Below are 22742 nucleotides of genomic sequence, written 5' to 3' on the forward strand. Positions count from 1 at the left end.
TGGTGACAGGGAGAGTAAAAAGTGAATTCCCGTAAGTCAGGATTACATAATCGCCAGGCATCGGTAAGTTTATGTTGAGAGATAACTTGAGAGAAAAGTTTATGCGACTTATTGGGAATAAAATGAGCTTTGGAATTCCTATCCAAAAAAGGGTCAAGGGGCTGGTTACAGTCTCCTGCTAAGATAAAGTTATCATCAATAAATCTGGTAACGTGATGCGAGAAAGTATACCAGAAAGTGGGATCACCAGCAGTGGGGGCATAGACATTTAGGAGGGAAATTGGAACATTCTTAATGGAAAGTTTAACATATGTCCAGCGACCAGCATCATCTGATTCTTGATTAAGCAAAGTGTGAGAGAGATTTTTGTGGCATAAGATGGCTACTCCATTGCGCTTGCCATCCCCTGGAAAAAAATAGACATCACCCACCCAACTCCTCTTCAACTTGACGGACTCTTCAGCAGATAAATGGGTTTCTTGCAGAAAAGCAACATCAACATTTAAACGTGCAAGATGTGACAAAATTCTCTGTCGCTTGATAGGGGAATTGACGCCCTTAACATTCCATGTGACAATTTTTAGCGACATATCATGTAAATGAAAGATATATTATCTATAAAAAAAGAAGAGTAAGAAGTGCCCAGAGTAAGAAGATGAATAAACAGGAGAAAAAATCCAGAAAGAGATGCGGTAACGTGATGTTGGAAAATAGTAGAGAAGAAACACAGGTAAGTAAGCAGAAGAAATGCTAGGAAAACGAAGAAAAAGAAAAAAGACAAGGAAAGAGAGGGCAAAAAAAGGAGAAGAAAAGACGAAAGGAGAGAAGTAAGTAGAGGAAGGAGCAAAGTCAGGAGCAGATGAGGAACCATAAGAAAAGAATGAAAAAATAGGAGAAAAATGAAGAAAGAGAGAGAAAAATGGAAAGGGGGAGCAGATGTGGAGAATAAGAAAATAGTGGTGAAAATCAAATGAGCAAATAAAAAAGGTAGAAGACCCCAAATGCAGAGATGAGAAACATGAAAAAGGGAAGGACAAAGAAGTAAGTGAGAAATAGAAAGAGGAGACACCTTTGAACGGAGAAGAACTAGAAGAAAAAAAAGGATCAGAGACAACAAGGGTATGACGGCAAACAAGGGAAAAGGGGAAAACATACTTACGAGGGGTGAAATCGAGGTAGGGCGATCAAGGAGAAGGGAGGACTAGAAGAAGAACTGAACTGAGGGGGGAGCGCCCACTGGGGGAGGCGGCCCAACCAATGCAAGCGAACCGTCAGACCGAGGGAAATACATACTGTAATAAACAAAACCTGTGGAAGAAAACAAAAGACAAAATAATTGAGGAGAGGAAAACATCAGAAGGGGTATAGATATAAGCAAAATACCAAAGTAAATGGAAAAAAGAAAAAAAAAAGGCGAACATATTATGGAGCTAGAAAGGAACAAATATAAAGGAAGAGAGTTCAGAAAGAGAAGGGGTAGAGACAACACGGTAAGAACAAATATAAATATAGTCAACAGGAACTATGAAAACTAGCGGAAGAACCACAATAGTGAGTCATGAAAGTCATGGAGGGAAGGCCGACGAAGATCCGGAGAGGTCCATTTCAGATGCTTGGCAGGAATTAAGGAAGCTTCGAAGGCGAACAGGATCCTCGTAGGTCGTCGTTTTGTTGTTGTGAGTGACTCTAAAAAGGCAAGGGTGGAAAAGGCCATATCTGGCGCCAATGGATCGTAGCTCCGGTCGCATATCCAAGAAGGCTTTACGACGACTGGCTGTGGCTTTAGCGTAATCCTGCGCAAAGAAGAGGGTAGAACCTGACCATGTAAGACGAGGAGAGGCTCGGGCCGCTGACAAAACTTTAAGGAGATCGGTATATTCCAAAAAGTACATGATGACACCTCGTGGCCTAGGAGAGGCAGAGGAGGATGAAGAAATGCGACCAAGCCTATGCGCTCGTTGGATGTTGAGCGTGGTTCCCTCAGGCAAGTGGAGGAGCTTAGGCAGGAAAGATTTGAAAAAAGCGACGGGGTCACTCCCCTCGCAATACTCCGCCAGGCCGTAAATGCGATGGTTGTTGCATCGATTTCAATTTTCAAGTTCCTCGACCTGCTTCTGGAGAGAGGAAATCTGCGACTGCATGTACGTCACCTTAGTGGATGATTCCTGTAGAGAAGATATGGAGCGTTCCACGGTTGTCACCCTCGCATCCATCTGTGACCAATTGTCGGTTAAGACCTGCAGCTTAGAGTTGGTTTCTTCCATGAAAGGTCGGAGAGCGCGTAACTCCTCCAGCAGTAGTTCCATAGAGACAGCTGAAGTGGGTCCTGACGGTGATGGAGGGTCTTTTTTGAGACGCTTCGATGTAACTTTTCCTGGGGCGTGGACAGGGCGTTCTATGTTAGACTGCGACATTTGAGCAACAAGTTCTTGAGATGCTTCCAGATGCGCCAGTGCTGAAAAGACTTTGGAGTTTTTGATAAAAACACGTCGTGGAGTTTTGGAAATACGACCCCTTGCGCCTTTCTCCATAAGATATAAGCCGCTAACAGGAAGAAAGCAATGAGGAGGCAACAACTGAAGTAATGTTTGTCTGTTAGAGTCAATGGCGAAATGAAGGAGGACCAAGCAGCAGAAAACGTTGAAATGCAAGGAGACTCAGAAGCATCCCCTCACAACCATGCTGGAGTTCTAAAAATACAGATGAAGAGACAAAGCAGTGGTCAATTAAATGGGTGATGAAACTGTCCTGCTAGAAATGAGTGCGCAAAAAGTCCCAAAAACTGAAAAGTGAGGTATTGGCAGCAGAAGAGGGAATCCAACATGAGAATTGCAGCGGCGCAACAAATGAGGACAGTTTGGACAGTTTGCTCAGTCAAAGGGAGGCACTGGCAGTATATATAAGAAGAATGACAAGCATTTTGGTGAAAGCAGGCGAAAAAAGCAGAATGACCACTGAAATCACGATATGCATGGATGCTGCTTAATAAGATAAAGCAGGTAAAATAGTGGCAGCAGCACTGCAAAATTTGAAAGAATAAGCTCACCATGAGCCTTTGCAGGGGTCCGGAGCAACATGAGGCAGAGGCATTGTCCGTTTGTAGTAGCGCGTCAGGCACGCGAGAAAGAGATAAGATGGCGGTCGCGGCTGACAGGAAGCCGCGGCCGCTCGCAAATGTCAGAAGAAAGCTTACGGGAGGCTGTTGAAAGCTGCCGCCGGGTTTGTAAAGCTCGTCCTACATTCCGACGAGGAAAGCTTCTGTTTTTATGCGGCTGTCACAGGTAGGAAGGGGTGAATCCCTCGGCGAGAACGGAGCGCTCACACTCGAGCCGCCATCCGCATCGGGCGCTTAGCCACGCCCCCCAGAAAATCAATTTTTAAGATACATCTTGGCCCTTCCTAGATGTACATCAGCATATATCTGCCATGAAGAACTGGCCGTCCATTTTTTAACAGATTTAATAAAAACAGAACCAATCATACTCTGGCCTAGGCTGTGGACAAATGAGGAAACGCATGTAAACCAGGAGGTATGTAAGGATGTCATGGGAATGGCAAATATGATGAATCTGAAGTGGCTAAGATATGTTCGGGATTTTTTGAATGACATAGGCTACCCTAATTATTATAATGAACCGAGTACAAAGAGAATGATATCTAGGAAAGAGCTGAAAGGAAAATGTATGGCACTACTAGAATCAAGTCGTTTATCTAAAGAACTAGCTAAGCCCACTGTAGTGCACCATCAAATGATAATGACAACCGGTAGCATTCAACTTTACCTCATACTTGTACCCAGACAATATGAAAGACTGCTGTTAGCAAGATTTAGACTCAATATTTTCCATCACATTACCAGTTTTCTAAAAATGAGTAACTGGATGCGAGTGATGCAATTATGCCCCTGTGACAATATTTCAGAGCAGACTACAAGCCATACTGTATTTTTTTGTACATTTTATAGTTTGCAAATGAAAAAATGGCTCATACCGATTTTAAAGAAATTTGATTTTAAAAGATGCCGACCAGCGTTTTTAGCATTGCAACTTTAAATAATTAATTTGTTATATGGTGTCTGATACATTTTCTGAAAAATGTGGTAAACTGCAGGAAATCAATAATAATATAAGTGGGCATGATTTGATATTGCTGTGAAAAAATTGAATCTTCTAATTTTTTTAAAACAAATTGTGTATATTAATGTATTATTTCGTAGGTGCTTTTATGATTCTCATTTGTAGAAATAGAATAAAGCTTTTCTACCTACCTACCACTATATAATTTGTCATGATAATACATGCTCTTATCCATTTATTCTAAATCTGTAGTAGTAGTTCTCTTAGTAACCACATTCATTCTTTCACTAGTATTTGTGTTATTTTGATTATTAGTCATCATTAATACAGGTATCACAACTGTTAGCAATAACCACATCAACATTAGTATTATAATACTACATACACATCATTTAACATATCTCCGTTTTAAGCTAGATGTCTGATGTTCAGTCACTTTTACTTCTGCCATTTTAGTATCTAAAATTTATTTCTAAAAGGTATTTTCTCTTTAATATTTTTTTTGGTAAAAAAGTAAAATCTTTGTGTGATCCTACACTTCAAAGGCTTTCAGCTTTTCATCAGTTCCTACTCCTTTTTGATCTTTTCTTCTTTTTGCTTGTTAATTTCTCAATAAATCTTCCCTTTGTACAAAATTCTTTTCTTTAATTTGGTCTCAATTCTCTTTCATATATATAATCATCATGAGAGAGAGGGATGCAGGGTCATTCTTGGATACCCTATCAATAAACTGAATCAAACAACAGAAGAGTGAGGCCAAAATACAAAGAAAAAAACATAGCGAGATCAATCAATCAATCAGTGACATTTATAGAGCGCACTACTTACCCGTTGGGTCTCAAGTCGCTTAGGGGGGGGGGGTGCCGTTACTGCTCGAACAGCCAGGTCTTGAGCTTCTTCCTGAAGGAGAGGTGGTCTTGGGTCAGGCGCAGGTCGGCCGGGAGGGAGTTCCAGGTCTTGGCGGCCAGGTAGGAGAAGGACCTTCCTCCTGTTGTCGCTCTACGGATGCGTGGGACGGTGGCGAGAGCGCGGCTGGCTGAGCGGAGGTGGCGATTGGGAGCGTAGAAGTTGATCCGTTTGTTGAGGTAGCTCGGGCCTTGATCGTGTAGGGCTTTGTGTGCGTGGGTGAGGAGACGGAAGGTGATTCTTTTGTTGACGGGGAGCCAATGCAGGTCTCTCAGGTGTCCGGAGATGTGGCTGTTTCGTGGGATGTCGAGGATGAGTCTGGCTGAGGCGTTCTGGATCCGCTGGAGTCTCTTCTGGAGCTTGGCGGTGGTTCCGGCGTAGAGGGCGTTGCCGTAGTCCAGTCGGCTGGTGACGAGTGCCTGGGTGACGGTCTTCCTGGTCTCCATGGGGATCCACCAGAAGATCTTCCGTAGCATGCGCAGGATGTTGAAGCACGCTGAGGAGACGGCGTTGACTTGCCTGGTCACGGAGAGGGAGGAGTCCAGGATGAAGCCCAGGTTGCGTGCGTGGTTTGTCGGTTTGGGTGCGGTGCCCAGGGCGGGGGGCCACCAGGAGTCATCCCAGGCGGTGGGTGTGGAGCCCAGGATGAGGACCTCCGTCTTGTCTGAGTTCAGTTTCAGGCGGCTGGTCGTCATCCACTCGGCTACCTCCTTCATCCCTTCGTGCAGGTTGGCTCTGGCGGCGGCGGGGTCGTTGGTCAGGGAGAGGATCAGCTGGGTGTCGTCGGCGTAGGAGATTATGTTGAGGTTGTGTTGGCGTGCGATGGCCGCGAGGGGGCTCATGTAGACGTTGAAGAGGGTAGGGCTCAGCGAGGACCCTTGAGGGACGCCGCAGATGACTTCGGTGGCCTCTGACTTGTACGGTGGCAGGCGGACTCTCTGTGTTCTTCCGTCGAGGAAGGAGACGATCCACTCCAGTGCCTTTTCCTGGACTCCGACGTTGCTGAGGCGCTGCACTAGGGTGCGGTGGCAGACGGTGTCGAAGGCCGCGGAGAGGTCTAGGAGGATGAGGGCCACTGTTTCTCCGTTGTCCATCAGGGCTCGGATGTCGTCGGTGGCGGCGATGAGGGCAGTCTCGGTGCTGTGGTTGGCTCGGAAGCCGGACTGCGAGGGGTCGAGGGATCCGTTCGTCTCGAGGAAGGCGGCCAGCTGTTTGTTGACGGTCTTCTCGATGACTTTGGCTGGAAACGGGAGTAGCGAGATGGGGCGGTAGTTCTTGAGTTCGGTGGGGTCTGCTGTAGGTTTCTTGAGTAGAGCACTGAGTTCGGCGTGCTTCCAGCTCTCGGGGAAAGTGGCGGTGTCGAAGGAGGAGTTGATAATGTCCCGCAGGTTGGGTGCGATGACAGCGTCGGCCTTGTTGAAGACGTGGTGAGGGCAGGGGTCAGTCGGAGATCCGGAGTGGACGGAGTTCATCATGCGGACGGTGTCATCGGTGCTGATCGGAGTCCAGGCTCGGATGGTGGTGGTGGGCGGCGTTGCTGTGGTTGTGGCGTGCGTCGGATGGGTGCTGAAGCTGTTGTGTATGTCCGCGATCTTGTTGTGGAAGTAGGAGGCGAGGGAGTTGCAGAGGTCTTGCGAAGGGGTGATGTCGTTGTTTCCGGCGTTGGGGTTGGAGAGCTCTTTCACGATGTTGAAGAGTTCCTTGCAGTTGTGTGCGTTGTTGTCCAGCCGGTCCTTGAATGCAGTTTTCTTGGCGGTGCGGATCAGTTGGTGGTGCTTCCGGGTGGCGAGTTTGAGGGCGGTCATGTTGTCCGGTGTAGGTTCCTTTCTCCAGACTTTCTCGAGGGCTCGGCAGTTCTTCTTGGAGCTCTTGAGTTCGTCGGTGAACCATGGGGCTTTCTTGCTGCCGGGTCTGCTGGGCGGGGTCCTCAGAGGGGCGAGTTCGTCCGCGCAGTTGCTGATCCACTTCGTGAGGTTGTCGGCGGCCTGGCTGGGGTTCGCTGAGCTGGCAGGAGGGTGCTGGCTCAGGGAAGCGGCGAGCTGGTCGGCTGTGATCTTGTTCCAGTTTCTTCGGGCAACCTGTTGCTGGTGGTGGTGGATCGTCGTTCTTCTGAAGGTGAAGTGGACGCAGCTGTGGTCTGTCCAGTGGAGTTCCGTGGCGTGGCTGAAGGCGATGTCTTTGCTGGATGAGAAGACGGCGTCGAGTGTGTGTCCGGCGAGGTGGGTGGGGGTGTTTACCAGTTGCTTGAGTCCAAGGTTGGCGAGGTTGTTGAGCAGGGTGCTGGTGTTGCGGTCGTTGTTGTTCTCCAGGTGGAAGTTGAGGTCCCCTAGGAGGATGTAGTCAGCGGAGAGGAGGGCATGCGGGCTGACGAAGTCGGCGATGTCCTCGCTGAATTGAGTGCGTGGTCCCGGGGGTCGGTAGATCAGGGTGCCTCTGAGGGTGGTCTTCGGGTCGGTGTGGATCTGGAAGTGCAGGTGTTCGGCGGTGGTGAGGGTGTTGTCGGTGCTAGTCGTGATTCGGATGGTGTTCCTGTGGATGATGGCGATGCCTCCTCCCAGCTGGTTGGCGGTGCGGTCCCTCCGCGTGTTCTTGTAGTACTCTGGGATGGCGATGGCGATGTCGGGCGCTGAAGAGGCGTTCATCCAGGTCTCCGTGATGAAGGCAACGTCAGGGGCTGTGGCGTCTAGGAGGTTCCAGAGTTCGATGGCGTGTCTGTGGACGGAGCGGGTGTTGAGCAGGATGCACTTCAGGTGGTTGCTGCAGGTGTTCGGCTTGGCAGGTGCTGGGGCCGGGCAGGTCCGGATGCAGGTGAACTTGCAGGCGTGGCAGCTGAAGGGTCCGTGGGTGCGTCTCGGGGTGGCTCGGTAGCATCCCGGGGTTCGGCCGGTGTTGAGTGCGATGAGTGTTGCGGCGTCGTAGGTCCGGCGAGTCGTCTTGCTTCGGCGGGGGCCAGGGGTCCTGGCACTGGGCGCGGTCCAGGCGCGGACGGGCGTAGACGGGCTTACCTTTGGCGCGCCTTCGGCGCACAATCGGCGCGCCCGCTGCGCGTTCGCACGGTCGCCATATATGGCGAAGTGCGCGGGGGCGAAGCAGCTGGGAGGCGGGAGCGGGGAGGGTACAGATGGCAAAAAGGGGCGGGGTTGGCGGTAGTGGCGGGAAGCGGGGAGGGAGGGCGAACGGCAGCAAAAAAAGCGGCAAACAGGAAGGAAAATACAAAAAACTACTAAACAGGCAATACAAATAGACAACAACAGTATAACACGGCAAAAAACCACAGGGGCAGGTCAGGCGAGCAGGGACCACGCCGCTCGGGGGTAGGGGGCGTGGTCACGCGGCGGTAGCGAGGCAGTCAGGCAGGGAAAGCACATGCAGCAGCTGGTGGCCGTACGGCGTGGGGGTGTCCTAGAACTAGGACTAGAGGATCACTCTAGTGGATTAAAAGAACCCTCACTCACCAACCTAGTTGGTGACATGCTTCATCATTGGGTACCCACCAGAGAGGCTGAATGCCTCCCTGTGTGCTACGACACATGGTTACAGTGGAGCAGGTTATAGTGTAATCCAAATGTGATTAAGTGAAATGTGATTTTAAAAGTGACCAGTTCAACCAAAACAAACTTTATTTGCAGTAAACTGTGCACTACTAAAAACAGTGTAGTGAGTGATGCACAGACTGGCTACATTGACCAGACACATAAATAGTGGACAGGAAAAAAGGTGGTCAACATGTTTCTGCCTCTGATCGCTAATTGTGAGGCTTTCTTCAGGACCAAAGAATCAAAAAAAGGCACCACTGTGGTATGCGGTCGCTAAGGCGCACCCTAACCAGTGGCGTCTGGAACCAGTATCACTTATGGTTCGTAGTCAGGGCTTCAACATCTGCGGGGTCCTGTGAAAGGAATTATGCAGGTTGACTGGGGGCGCTGAACTTTGGCGTAAGTGTGACTACAAGTTTGCGCCCCCACCAGGACCCTAGGGGCATTTTATCGGAAACTTTAAAGATAAGTGGCTTTCAAAAATGTCGCGCCAGTATCCACTAAAAAAGTGATATCATTTCCTTCAACCTTTCCATCAACAAAAGGACCTGACTGCTGTACTGTCAAGGATGCGCCAAGCACACACTCCTCCTCCCCCCTCAGGCACCGTCATTGGGACATCCCTGAATCACTCGCATTACCTTGCATCCAATATTGTTGAACAATCGGTGTCTTCTTACCACCTTCTCCAAGAAATACTGTTTTCACACTGTATCTCTGCACCTGAGCATTCACATTGTTGGGCAGAGGGGCTTGTGGCACCTGCAGCTGAGGAGTAACTACCTGCTGCTGTTGTTTCTGGTTCACAGTAAAACACAAACAATTGAAGAAGGGTCTGAGGGAAATTTAAAGACCTGCCCAGTTCGTATCCCATAACTGTAATCCTAACAACAAAAGAACCGGGGGTCTATAACGCACTGCACTCGATCCCATCTTCATCATTTGTTCATGGGTACCTTAGCGATTGATGGTGCGACCCAATTGAGTAAGGGCGATGGATGGGTCTCATTGATCAAGAGACATACCACCCCATTTTTGGATGACCAAATGAGAACACTTGATCTACATACCTATTTGATGGGAATCCAACACATCTCTGTACGGGTCTTACCAACAATCACAGTAGGTCCTTCGACAGGTTTGTCCTGGCACACATTCTGATATAGAGACTTATATAGCTCTAGTAGCGCCTAACTCACTTATGTAGGAGTTTTGCAGCAGCTCGGAGTACTTGAAGCTCCGTTATAGACCCCCGGTTCTTTTGTTGTTAGGTTTCTGGTTCACAACCACCTCATTCTGCATCTGTGGATTAAAAATTTGAGTTACCCCATTATTCTGTTGAATATTTCTACACTCATTCTTCCAATGTCCAAGCTTTTCCGCATCCATGACAAGGATATTTCTTTTTCGCTTCATCTCTACTCATTTGTACTCCCTTATTTCTATTCGATACCTGACTATTCTGATTCTGCACATTCATCTGGTTGTCATTTTGAGAACCAGAAGCTGCATCTTGGTGTTTTGCCAACTTCACTGGTGCCCACATCATTTTCTCTTTCAACTTTCACTACAGTACTTTGCGTACTTTAGAATGTCATTGATTGACTTGCTTTGCCAGCAAAGCATATGCAGTTGAATCATCTGACTAATTTCTGATCTTAGCCCATACACAAACCAATATACAAAATGTCCCATATCTTTATCACCAATGTTCTCAAATCCACTATACTGCTTGAGCACCAGTATGCATGCACTTACTCCTTAGGTTCTTGAGTTGTTCTGTCTATTTTAACCCCATCTGTTTCTTTAGGGGGAATTTTCCCTTTCAGAAAGGTAATCACTTGATTATATTTCTTCATTACTTCCTCTGAAGGTGCACCTGTCTTTGCGTCTCTAGGATACTCTTCAGTAGGCCATTCAACTGTTATTTTTACATTCCGTCCACAAATCCGTGGGTACTACTATTTCGAACAAGCCATCCAAATCCTTTAACAAAACCTTTGAAACCTTAACAAATCTCTCTACCTGTGATGGAGCAAGGACTCGTAGCAAAGAGTCTTGCTCGGAAGCAATCCACTCCTTTAACTTACAAGTTATAAAAATTGGTATTTGTAAAACGGTATACAGTCAAAATATTGAGTCAAAAATATAGAATTGCAGTAATATCAAATTAAAAATATTGAATGGACACAATATCGAATGGACAGAATATAGTCACCAAAAATATCGATTTGAATTGCGGTAATATCGAATTCAAAATATAGAATGGGCAAAATATCGAATGGACAGAATATAGTCAACAAAAATATCGAATTTGATGTAAGTAAGTTAATATCGATTTTTTAATAATATGGAATTTTTTTAAGTGTTTTTTATGTTAGTATATGTGTGAAAAGTGTATATTTCTTTTATAATTTATTTTAAGTAATTCATTTTATGGTATTTAATTTTTGCGTAATATAATTCTGTAGCGGGTTGTGGGCTTATAGGGGAATAGGGTGGGAAGTAATTTAATTATAATTAATTAAATATTTTAATTTATTTATTGGTATTTATTTTGAATTAATTGTTAATTAATTTTTAATTGGTAATTAATTAAGATATAATTGGTAATTCATTTTTATTAATTGATAATTATGTTAATTTTATTAATTTATTTTCTGTAGCGGGTTGTGGGTTTCTAGGGGAATAGGGTGGGAAGTAATTTAATTATAATTCATTAAATGTTTTAATTTATTTATTGGTATTTATCTTGAATTAATTGGTAATTAATTTTTAATTGGTAATTATTTTAATTATAATTGGTAATACATTTTTATTAATTGATTAATTGATAATTATGTTAATTTTATTTATTTATTTTCTGTAGTGGGTTGTGGGTTTATGGGGGAATAGGGTGGGAAGTAATTTAATTATAATCAATTAAATGTTTTATTTTTTTATTGGTATTTATTTTGAATTAATTGTTAATTCTTTTTTAATTAGTAATTAATTTAATTATAATTGGTAATTCATTTTTATTAATTGATTAATGTATAAATATGTTAATTTTATTAATTTATTTTCTGTAGTGGGTTGTGGGTTTATAGGGGATTAGGGTGGGAATTAATTTAATTGTAATTAATTACATTTTTTAATTTATTTATTGGTATTTTGAATTAATTGTTAATTATTTTTCAATTGTTAATTAATTATTTGTTAATCGTTAATTATTTTGTACTAATAGGTAATTAATTTTATTGGTTAATTTTTATTTGTATTTTTAATTGATTAATCATTATATTATATTAAATTGGTAATTACTTTTAATTAATTTGTAATTGGTATTAATATTTAATTTATTTTTATTCATATATGAAGTATTTAGTTTCCCTACTGTGGCACTCACTGGAGTGGGAATAGTAATTTATACCCCTATGCTATCCAACGCTTTCCCTACTGTTGCACTCTCTGGAGTGTGAACAGTCATTTTTACTCCTACGCTATCCAACGCTTTCCCTACTGTCGCATTCTCTGGAGTGGGATAAGTAATTTTTGCCCCTACGCTATCCAACACTTTCCCTACTGTTGCACTCACTGAAGTGGGAATAGTAATTTTTGCCCCTACACTATCCAACGCTTTCCCTACTGTTTCACTCTATGGAGTGGAATAGTAATTTTTACCCCTATGCTATCCAACGCTTTCCCTACTGTTGCACTCACTGGAGTGGGAATAGTAATTTTTACCTCTACGCTATCCAACGCTTTCCCTAGTGTTGCACTCTCTGGAGTGGGAATAGTAATTTTTACCCCTACGCTATCCAACGCTTTCCCTACTGTAGTTTTTGTTGGACTTTAAATAGTAGTTTTATTTATTTATGTATTTAATGTTTTTTGTATTTTTTTAGATAATGTTGTATTTAATAACTTTAAAAATATTGAAAGTATATTTAATTTTTTAATTTATTAAATATAATTATGTATTTTTATTTATGTTTTATTTTATGTGTGTAGATGTAGTTGTAATTTATAGTCATTAAAATAATTATTAAAAATAATTATTAAATAGATATATATTATATATTGTATGTATATTTTTAATTAAAGTGTTATTATTAAATATGTATTATTTATTAAGTTTAAACATTATTAAATATGTTTAAATATGTTTATTTTATTTATAAGTATTATTTACTTTAATTTACTTTTTTTTTTACAGAAAAAAAAAGATATTTTTAATTACGATATTTTTAACATCGATATTTTTTGTTGTTGATATTTTTGTAATTACAATGTTGTAGATAGGGTGTCGATATACTTGCCTTCGATATTCCAGCGTCGCTATTTGTGTAGGTCGATATTCTGTCCATTGATGTTCTTTCAGTGAACCGTGTAAAACTAGTTCACACCACATGAATATACGCGTTAGTGAAGCTTGCTTATGTGTTTATTAACGAGAATAACATGAACGAAGGACTAATACCGCTCTATACGGGGAAATCTTTACTGCACATGCGTCAACTGCATCTACGCAGTATGACAAGCTATTGCTTGGAGGGGAATTCTTGCGCATGAGCAGAAGACACTAAAATGGAGTCTTGAAGACTCGCGTGTATGGCATCTGCTTGTTTGAACTAAATCGAGGGGGTTTTCCTAAAGCTAACGTGGGGATAAGTCTAACATATAAACTGGGATAGAGTAGAGGTGGGTGGTTTACAGTGCAACCATTTTATTTGTGAAAGTAACATCTGTCTTTTGACTTTATCACTAGTGCGTATTTGAGCCTCTCATGTCTAACTGAAGTAAGCAGAGTAAAAGGGAGACTGTGCATGACCACTGGAAGTTAAACCGGAATGATGACTTAGATGTTGAACGGGAGCCAAGGTCGCAAAGTGTTATACCCTGGGAACGGATGGTGAAAGTTCAACGATGTTGACTTGTATTCAGACTATCAAAATAATTTTGCAAATAAAATGTGAATGCGGGTGTGAAATAAAATTATGAATAAAAATTAAGGGGATGGGTTTGTGAACAATAGTCGAACTGATTTAGATGACATGTAAGCATGGTGTGATGATCTTCCCCCACTTACCTGAACAATCAGATTTAGTACTTTAACGATATGAAAAACATTAATGGGTGGAACATGAAGAATGAAAGTTATAATTAAGATAGCTTTAGTTAGTTAGTTAGATGGGGTCTTGCCGAATGGAAAGCTGCGGCGGGAGGTGCTGTTGCAGCGAGAGATGCTATGAGATGCAGATGAAGAGCCGAATGCAGAACCTTCTATCCTAATTTAATTGGGTTAGATAAGAAGATCGCAGAAGAATCTCGAAGAGGAAGCGAGGGGTGCGACGCAATCATCAATATTCTAGAGAGGTCATCTATCCTGTCCTGATTCCTGTCCTGAAGTCTTTGTCGCCTGATCTATCCCGGGGGACCCTCACCAGCCCTTTGGCCAGGGGGTTGGTCTCCACACCATTCTTGGTAATTATATTTTCACGCTATTTGCAAATGTTCTTTTCGCTTTGTCCTCTCCTTTTCTTAACATTGATCATTGCATGAGTCCAAAGTATGTGTTTTGATGATTAATTATTTGAATTTTCTCTCCTGAGAATGATGTTGACTGCACTGTGTATTTGAGATGGTTCACATGTAATTGAAATTTGAATTAAGATTTAAAACATTCCAGAGTCTGTGGTTATTTACACTGAATAAAGAATAGCTATGTTTTTATGGTATTTTCACCATCAACTAGTTCAACTAATGGCCCATAGGCCAAAGGGTAGAACTTTTTGATCAGTGAAAGGTTAGTTAGGAGTATAAATAACTAATCTTGTAAATTGTGGAAATTATAAACTTTGACTCAAGCGGTTTACTCAACTGTGTGTGTGGGCCCAGGTGAGTATATGGTAGTTGAGTATCTGTTGTTGTTGGTACCCCGCTGGATCTCCTGCTTGTATCATTCAATTGGTTTCTCTCTCAATCTAGGGCAGTCATTCGTAAAAGACAAAATATCCTGTCTACTCCAGGGAATATGAACATATCCACAACCAGGAACTTCTCTCATCAGACAGATCCTTTCAAACTTTTCTACCTCCCTCAACGGAAATGTAGATATTTGCTTTGTAGCTGCTTCATCTCTTTTCTTTGTCCATCTACTTCTCCATCGATCTACATCTCCCCATTTCTTCAAAATGTGCATTAATTCCTTTATTTGCAAACTCCTTCCTGACACATTCAAACTTTCGAAGTCCTTAAAATCCTAAATTCTGATCTATTGGGGCTTTGTAGAATTTTCGACTTTTCTATATCTATTCCAAATTTTAAAGCTGCTTCCACTATCTTCTCATGAAGATTATTTGTCCTCCAGGTTATACTTTTGCACAGAAACAACAACTCAGGACTTGTCGTACCAATAATCATTTCTTCTAACCTGCTTACATCTATAGTTTTTGGTTGCGGTTTCTGCTTTTCTAATCCTTTTGCCCATTCCTCTAGGTCTTTAGGTAAAAATCCAGTGGAACTTCCTGTCACTGGAGGGACAGTTGGTACTTTCCTTCTTGCATCTATGGGTGAAATTCTTTTTGGGGTTTCAGTCACAGTCTCAATATTTGGGAGATCTAATAATGAAACATTCAAATCACTCTTACTAGTTTGATCTTCTAGCATTACTATCTCCTTTCTAGCACTATTCTGTGAGACTGCCACATTTTATGAGTTTGGTGTACCTCGAAATGTCAGCAATTCACATTCTCCAAAGATCGGGAACCTTGTATTACCATGCCTACTCTACGCTGATGACCTGGTATTGATCAGCCAAACAAAGGTGGGTCTACAGCGTCTTCTTGATATCACGTTTGAATATTCTGAGGCCAACGACTTAAATATTAACCTGGAAAAAACAAAACCATGACAATTAAAAAGAACCTTAAGAAAATACCTGTATGGTTTTGATATAAGACTCGAATTGACTCATTTACAGAGCACAAGCATTTGGGTGTGATCATTGACAAAGGCGGGCACTTTGTAACCCAAAGAGATACAATTAAAAGGAAGGGCATAGACCTAGCCGCCTCAAATTGAGAAACCTCAATTCCAAACTGACGGGCCCCTCACTTGCCCCACTAGTTGAAGTTATACGAGCACAACTCCTACCCACAATAACTTACGGGAGTGAGGCACAGAGGGGAAGGGACTCGAAGATCTTGGATGTTGTGGTCTCAAAAGTGTACAGAATAATCTTTGGTTTACCAACACGAGTCTCTCCAGCACAAATCAGGCACAAGTTTGGTGTTCAGAAACAGACCACTGCAAGAAAAGGTGCAATAGTTATCTTCTGGGACAAAGCAAGGAAATCTAAACCAGGTACCCTAAATTGGAACTTGTGTGCTGAGTTACAACAGAAAGAAGGGCCAACAGCAGCAAAATATCTAGTAACTAGCGTGTCCACTCTGTGTGTTACCGAACTTTGGGCAACTCCAATAAGTCATAGCCTCCTTAAAAAATCAACAAAGAAAATAGTAAAGAACCAATCTTGGATTGAAGATAAGGCAGCCCTAACGAGGAGGTCTTGAGCTCCTATTCCTCCCTAGCTGCACAAAAGTATCTAGCTTCGGGTTTTGCCGAACATATAAAAATTAAATTTTTAATATTCAGATTAGGCCTATTGCCTTGCACAAAGCACTTTGGATATTGGCTGAAAAACCAATCTAATCCCAATTGTTGTTTATGTGGTACATCGCAAAAAGATATGCTGCATCTCCTCTGCACATGCAAAGAACTAACAAAGGAAAGAAGACAGCTTTTAAACCCACTTTTTAACCAGAGAGGTATTCGCACACGGGGACAGGCTGTGCTGGCATGTTTTGCCCCCGAGGACACGCAGTTTAACTGCCATTTTTTAAAATTCTTAAGACAAGTGGAGAAAAAAATGCCCAGTCAGAACAGCAATATAGCTGACATGGAAAAGTTGGACGCTGCTAAATAACTGCTCATTCTTTTAATGTACTGTACACACCATTTGGTTATAATGTTTTTTAACTGGCTTTTAATATTTTTAATAACTGAGGATACTTAATGAAATATTTTGTAGCAATGGTTTTAAGTAACTCTGCTGAATAAAATAAACTTGAAACTGGTGTACCTCGTTTATCACCATACAATGGAAAAACAGGATCAATAGTTACTGGTACTGTCAATGCTTCAGCATTTGAACCTAACTGATATATTTTCTGAATTATCTCCACTTTCATTTTGTTCAGTGCACCCCTTTCCTTTTCTTGTGATGCTTGAATTACTGTTAGATCATATAGAACTTGTGGAACCAATGGAATTCCGATCGTAGGGGCACTTGGATTTGTATCTCTAGCACTTTCTTGATAAGGCGGAAGTCTTTTTTTAGAAAATCTTCCAACAACTCATCATCAGATTCATCACACCCTATTCTTGTCGCACCCATGTGTTTTGTTTTTTCCTTTCTGTCGCTCCCCTCTTGATCTTCAGCCATTAACAATGGATACAAACCCTCTGATTCTACAGCCCTTCTCCATCTTTTCATCTGATCTACTCGAGTGTCAAATGGGTATCTGTGTATAAATCCGCTATTGATTCTTCTACCCCCTCTGTACTTCTCCCGTTCACATGCCTCAACTTCCCATTCTTCCAAAGCCTCATACTGTGTAAACCTAGATTTTCGTTCTAATAAATTCATCATGTTTCTCAAACTCTGAAGTATCCTCACAATAAATGTACCATGTTCCGGAAAAGCTAAAAACATCATCACCTTTTGTATACTCCACCCATTTCTCTAACCATACACACATATGATATCCACTTTCCCTCATCATAAAGGAAGCAGGCGTGTTAGGAGGTGGCATAATAACTCCCTCCCTAGTTATTATATGCTTGTCCTTCTTAAAGAAATTTTTGATCTTAATAATCAGCTTCATTCTTCCGATTCTTTAACTAATTCAATTGGTTAAATCCCAAAAACTCTTCCATATTTTCATAGACTCTGTTAGTTAACACTCGTCCTATACCAGCGTGACTCACACCAACAGTCCAATCAGGACTTACTACGTATCCTCTCTTTCACCAACAGCAGCACAATACTTGCCTACTGACCAATCAGAGCCAGACATCAGTATTGCTCCTGACCCTCCCTTTACAATCTGCAGCTTTCTCCCGCTTTTTCATGCTTCAACCAATACCAGCGCGGCTCTCTGTGACGTCAGTATAGCTCCCGCTACTGATCCGCCTTTTGCAAGGTAATACGACAATGTCTTTTCTAACTTTTCTTTAATACATTTCTTGTTAGTAACACTTTTTACCCTTCACTTAAGCTCGGGGAGGGCCTGTTACTCCTCTAGGAATACTCCTCCTTTGGGTAAGGCCAAGGTTTCACAGGCAGGCCCTCTGCTATCACTCACACTCTACTCTCATACGGGTGATAAAGAGAAAATCAGCCCTCTGGCCAAATGACTGATGGAGGTCCCCTGATTAAGAATCAGGAGACAAAGACTATACGACAAGATCAGGACAGGGCAACACTTACCAAGCTTCTCTATAGACCGGACGCACCTGGAGGCATCCCTCTCTTCCATTCTCTCCCTCCTTCGATATTCAATCTAATCAGGTTGTCATTCAGGTGTAAATCTTCCCAGTCTGTTCTCTTCTTTCCTCAGCAGCAGCTCTCACATCTCTCTCTCCCTCTCTCTCAGCATCGATCTTCAATAATCATTCTCTGCTACTCTTTTGTCACTCTAGTTATACTCTTTATTTCTGCATGTCCCACCCTCAAAAGTTGCAAATATCAGTGGATCACGGACTGTGATTGGGCAGGGGAGTTTTCATCACCACACGCTGCCATATTCGCTTCTTTAATAAACCTTATTGTCTAACAAACCCTTCCCCTTTAGCTCGTTCATTATTTTCTTTTATTTCATTTTCACATCCATTCGGTGTTTCAATTCAAAATGCATTTGAATACAGTTCTACAGTCAAGAAGATGGTTCACACAGCGGCTTGTTCTTGGCTCTTGGCAGCCTGTCAGCAATACGGTCAGAGGGTCACATCATTATCACACGGCACATGTTCTAGCTTGCATCCATCTTCACCGTCATCTTTTCCATTGACCTACCACATTAGGCCCAAATGTACACTATTATTAAAAGAATCATAAACAAATGTTACTTTCTCAAATATGTGATTGTCACTGTTCACCACCCACTTCTACTCTATCCCATGTTAAATGCTCTTTCTTCAAGCAAAAGCATTAGCAGCAACATCTCTTCTTAAGTTTGGGCAAGCATATGCCAGACATGCGGTGCCTCAAGACCTAAAGTTAGTAACTCTTACGCATGCGTGAGAGTTTTCCCTCTAAAACTGGGTTAGTCACGTGGTTATCTACGTAGTTCTGGTTTGCACATGCGCAAAAATAGTTTTCCGTTTCAAGCGGGATTTGGTCGCGCTGCAAATTATTCTTTGTTATTTAAGCATGCATAAAGCTCTTTTCCCCATACGTGAATGTCGTGCACATGTTATTTTTCTCTTCTTTATCATTTCTAGTACATAGTACTTGTTAATGAGAGATTGATCCAAGCAAGTTTTGTTTTCTTGAATCCTTGTTCCATCATGCAGAATAATTCTTATGTGAAGTACAGCTTATAGAGTTTAAAAGGGAGCCTATCACTTCTTTAAAATTACCTATCAGTTGCGCAGAAGTTAAACATGCCATAAAGGAATTGCCAGGGTCCGAAGTCCTATGAGAAGATGGTTAGGGGGCAGACTTTTATACAGTTTTTTTATTCCCTACTAGCAATCCCTCTAACAGAGCTGTTTAATTCTATTTTTCTTGGTGGACCCATTCCAACCTATTTCAGACAAGGAGTATAAATAAACTTTTTTTTAAATTAATTTGAACTGTCGTCTAAAGACCTATAACCCTTTTTAATATGGGTTCTAAGTTGAAAAATTGTAACTAATATCATCATCAGCAGTATGAACAATTTGATCCACCCTGATCAAAATTGTTTTATTAAGGGCTGAATTCCGAGGGTTTGCACATATTATCTGGATGAGTTTATTGATCTTTTCATGTCAGATAACATCCCAGTGGGCACTGTGTTGTTGGACACTGAAAAAGCTTTTGACCTTGTGAACTGGGATTTTTTATTTAAGATATTGAGGAAATATTATGCAATCTCCTTTTATTGCCAGCTCACACCAGCAACAATTAAAAAGAATTTAGAACTTTTAAAACATTCTAATCATCTATAAGGTACAGCAAAAAGCAGCCATCTTCCCTCTTTTGTTGCTGCTGCTCACAAGATAAGTATCCTTTATGTTACTTCTCTGAAATTACTTGTTTAGTTATTATTACTGCGATCTACGGGTTGATTGTATTTCTATTATACTTTAAATTACTGTTTGAACATCTGTAGCCCTTTTTCAGCCCACAGATGTAAATTGTTAAACGTTATCGTCTTAGTACCTTTGCCGTTCATTACCTAATGAATTTATTTAAGCTGTTTTTCCCTTCGTGTTGTTTTTATAATTTCTTTATCCATTGTCCTTGTCTTTGATTTTAAGCCCGATTCCGAAGGTCTCTCTTAGACCGCAAAATTCATTTTTAGATCACCGCCAATGGGCCAAAGGGGCCAACAGGCCCGAATTCAAATAAATCACCGGGGCCTCACCCTCACTAACGCGCATGCTATCAGCAGCTTCCACAATGAGGCTCATGCGACCGGCATCAACCCTGCCGGCCGAGTGAGCCTCACTGCTGTGGTATTCCATGACTTGATGTCATTTGGAATTAATTCATGTCATTTAGAATTGGTCCATGTCATCTAGAATGTTTATGCTTGATTTTCCTGTGCTGTTACTGAGAGGTCTATCTTGGGAGAACATCATCTCCAACTTGTGGTTGTTAAGCTGTTCTTCTCTATAATAAATCTACCTGGAACCTACTTCTTGTGTGGTTGGATTTACTACACATTTACTGGCGACGATTGGGAGGACTAGATTTAAGAAGACGGCGTTCACACGTGTTTAAACAAAGCTCAGCCTGCATTTCTGACCAACTAAAGAAAAGCTCATCTGCGGTAATATTTTGAGACTTTGTTAAAAGAACTGGTCCGATATGACTCTACAAACGTAAGTTTGTTTTTCTTCCTTATCAATGACTTTGGATTTATATTAAAACTCCACCTGCACGTTGTTTGAACTGTTTCCACAGTTTTAACGACCGCACTCTTCGAGCGGTGTTTACTGCTATTAAATCGGATTCTTCTGAATTCTATTATTATTTCGCTGGATTTATCAATTGAATACAGATGCAAGCGCTGTCCTAAGCTATTTACTTTTAAAACTTAAAGAAGCTTACCTCGAGCCCCTGTGTTCTCTCTCCGGAATTCGTTTACTGCTCGAGCTTCATGCAGTGCATTCTGGTATACCGACGTCATCGCGCACAACTAGACGCTCACGGCGGCCATCTTTCTTAAGTCTGAAGCATTCCTCCAGTCTGGATGTGAAAACTTCTCGTGTATTGGAAATTCAGCGAGGGAAGAAACATTTTTGTTTGAATCTAAACAGCGCTTTTGTTATTCTTTAACACACTCCGCTGCAAATATCCACGGTGATTTGCACACCTCTTTCAAGATCTTGAATAAAAAAAAATTGTAAAAAATTTGACGTTAGCAAATCTACAACTACGGTGATTTGCACACCAATACTGTTATTATTTTTTTTTAATTTATTCTAGCTTTATTTATTCATCTATGGAAGTTCCGTGCTGAATATTGTTGGAATCTAAGTGACTGGTTTGTGTGATCCTGGGCACTGCGACGTGTTACCATGGTTGTGCTGACAGGGAATCCCGGCCGTGCTGTCCCCGGAGCTGCTCTTTGCCTTGGCCGGGATGGGCACGGCGATGAGATCGTTCTTGCAGATGCAAATTTTCCAGCTGTCTCTGTCAGTCGCTGCGGACCAGTCCTCATCCGAGCCGATGGCTTGGCCATCCCTCAGCTATTGGAAGCCATTTTGAAGCTCCTCCCGCTGGATACCTACGTTAAGTGTCCGGCTGCAGTGATGGAGCTGGTTGAAGACGATAAGATACGAGGCCTCGAAACTCCAGGGTGGGTTGAGTATAAGCGCCTGCTCTCCAAGGCTGGGTCAGAGGGTGATCTGGAAAAAGTCAAAAGATTTGCTTTTTATGAACGTGCCAAGAAGGCTTTTGCAGTGGTAGCCACAGGAGAAACTGCGCTGTACGGGAACCTCATTCTTAAGAAAGGTGTTCTATCCCCAGAGGAGCAGACGTAATGTCGAGGGACTTTACTTTCAAGCACAAAAGTACTACCATCGCTTTCCTGTGGCATACCTGGAGATTTTCACTTGACTTCAAGTTCCAAACGAGAGGCGTCTGGACAACTAATTAGACTACTTTAGCACTTTGGCTTTGGCGGTGTGGAGGAGGTTGTTCAAAGGTACAGCTGTATAGAGTGCTGCTAAAATAGTCTTATTTTCGCAGGTTTTCTAAAGCTTACCTAAACAGGTTGAGGCTGTGAACAAAGGCCTCCAGAGCAGCTTTTATGTTTTTGTCCAACCTATACTTTAATCAGTCTTTTCAAAATGTGAAATTAAAATCTCCATTAAACAAGATGCACCTATTTGCAATAAATGCATTGAATATTTAAACTGAATAATATGTTTGCTGGTTAACTTAGTGTTTACATCTGCTGTAAACATAATTGTGAAATCTGGCTATCATCATGTCAGATCCAAGCTGGGCAGATTCCACTTCTGAACCCCCAGGACTATCAGAATGTGTGTTAATGGGTATTAACACTGTGATAACACTATTGTTTGTAAAGCGACAATGCACTTTTGTACTGTTCTATATACAAGGTTCATTTTATTAAAGAAGGATTAGAGAGAATTGGCATCTTTCTTTTATTATTGCTTTGTGCTTAACCCAGTTGGACCATACTGCGAACCAGTGTGGTAATGTCAGCAGCTAACTAGCTGCCTTTCAGAATCCAGAAGGGAGATTGATGCACAGATGAATCGAAAGCTGCAAAACTATTTGTACAGACAAATTACTATTTCTCTTGGACGAATATTAAGTCGCCAAATCAAATGTTGCTTGGAACATTGTCAATTCATTAGAGAATTAATGACTTATCCGATATGATCTGTTATATGATATATTATGATGCATGGACATAACTTGTAAAGTAGTTTT

At 42.1% G+C, this 22742-nt stretch overlaps 1 pseudogene; it reads left to right on the plus strand.

The window, feature by feature from the left end:
• Window positions 1-3174: 3174 nt before the first annotated feature.
• Window positions 3175-22436, plus strand: LOC147709133 (fucose mutarotase pseudogene; annotated as a pseudogene).
• Window positions 22437-22742: the final 306 nt, after the last annotated feature.

Source organism: Lissotriton vulgaris, chromosome 6, assembly GCF_964263255.1.
Source record: "Lissotriton vulgaris chromosome 6, aLisVul1.2, whole genome shotgun sequence".
In the NCBI taxonomy this organism is placed as follows: Eukaryota; Metazoa; Chordata; class Amphibia; order Caudata; family Salamandridae; genus Lissotriton; species Lissotriton vulgaris.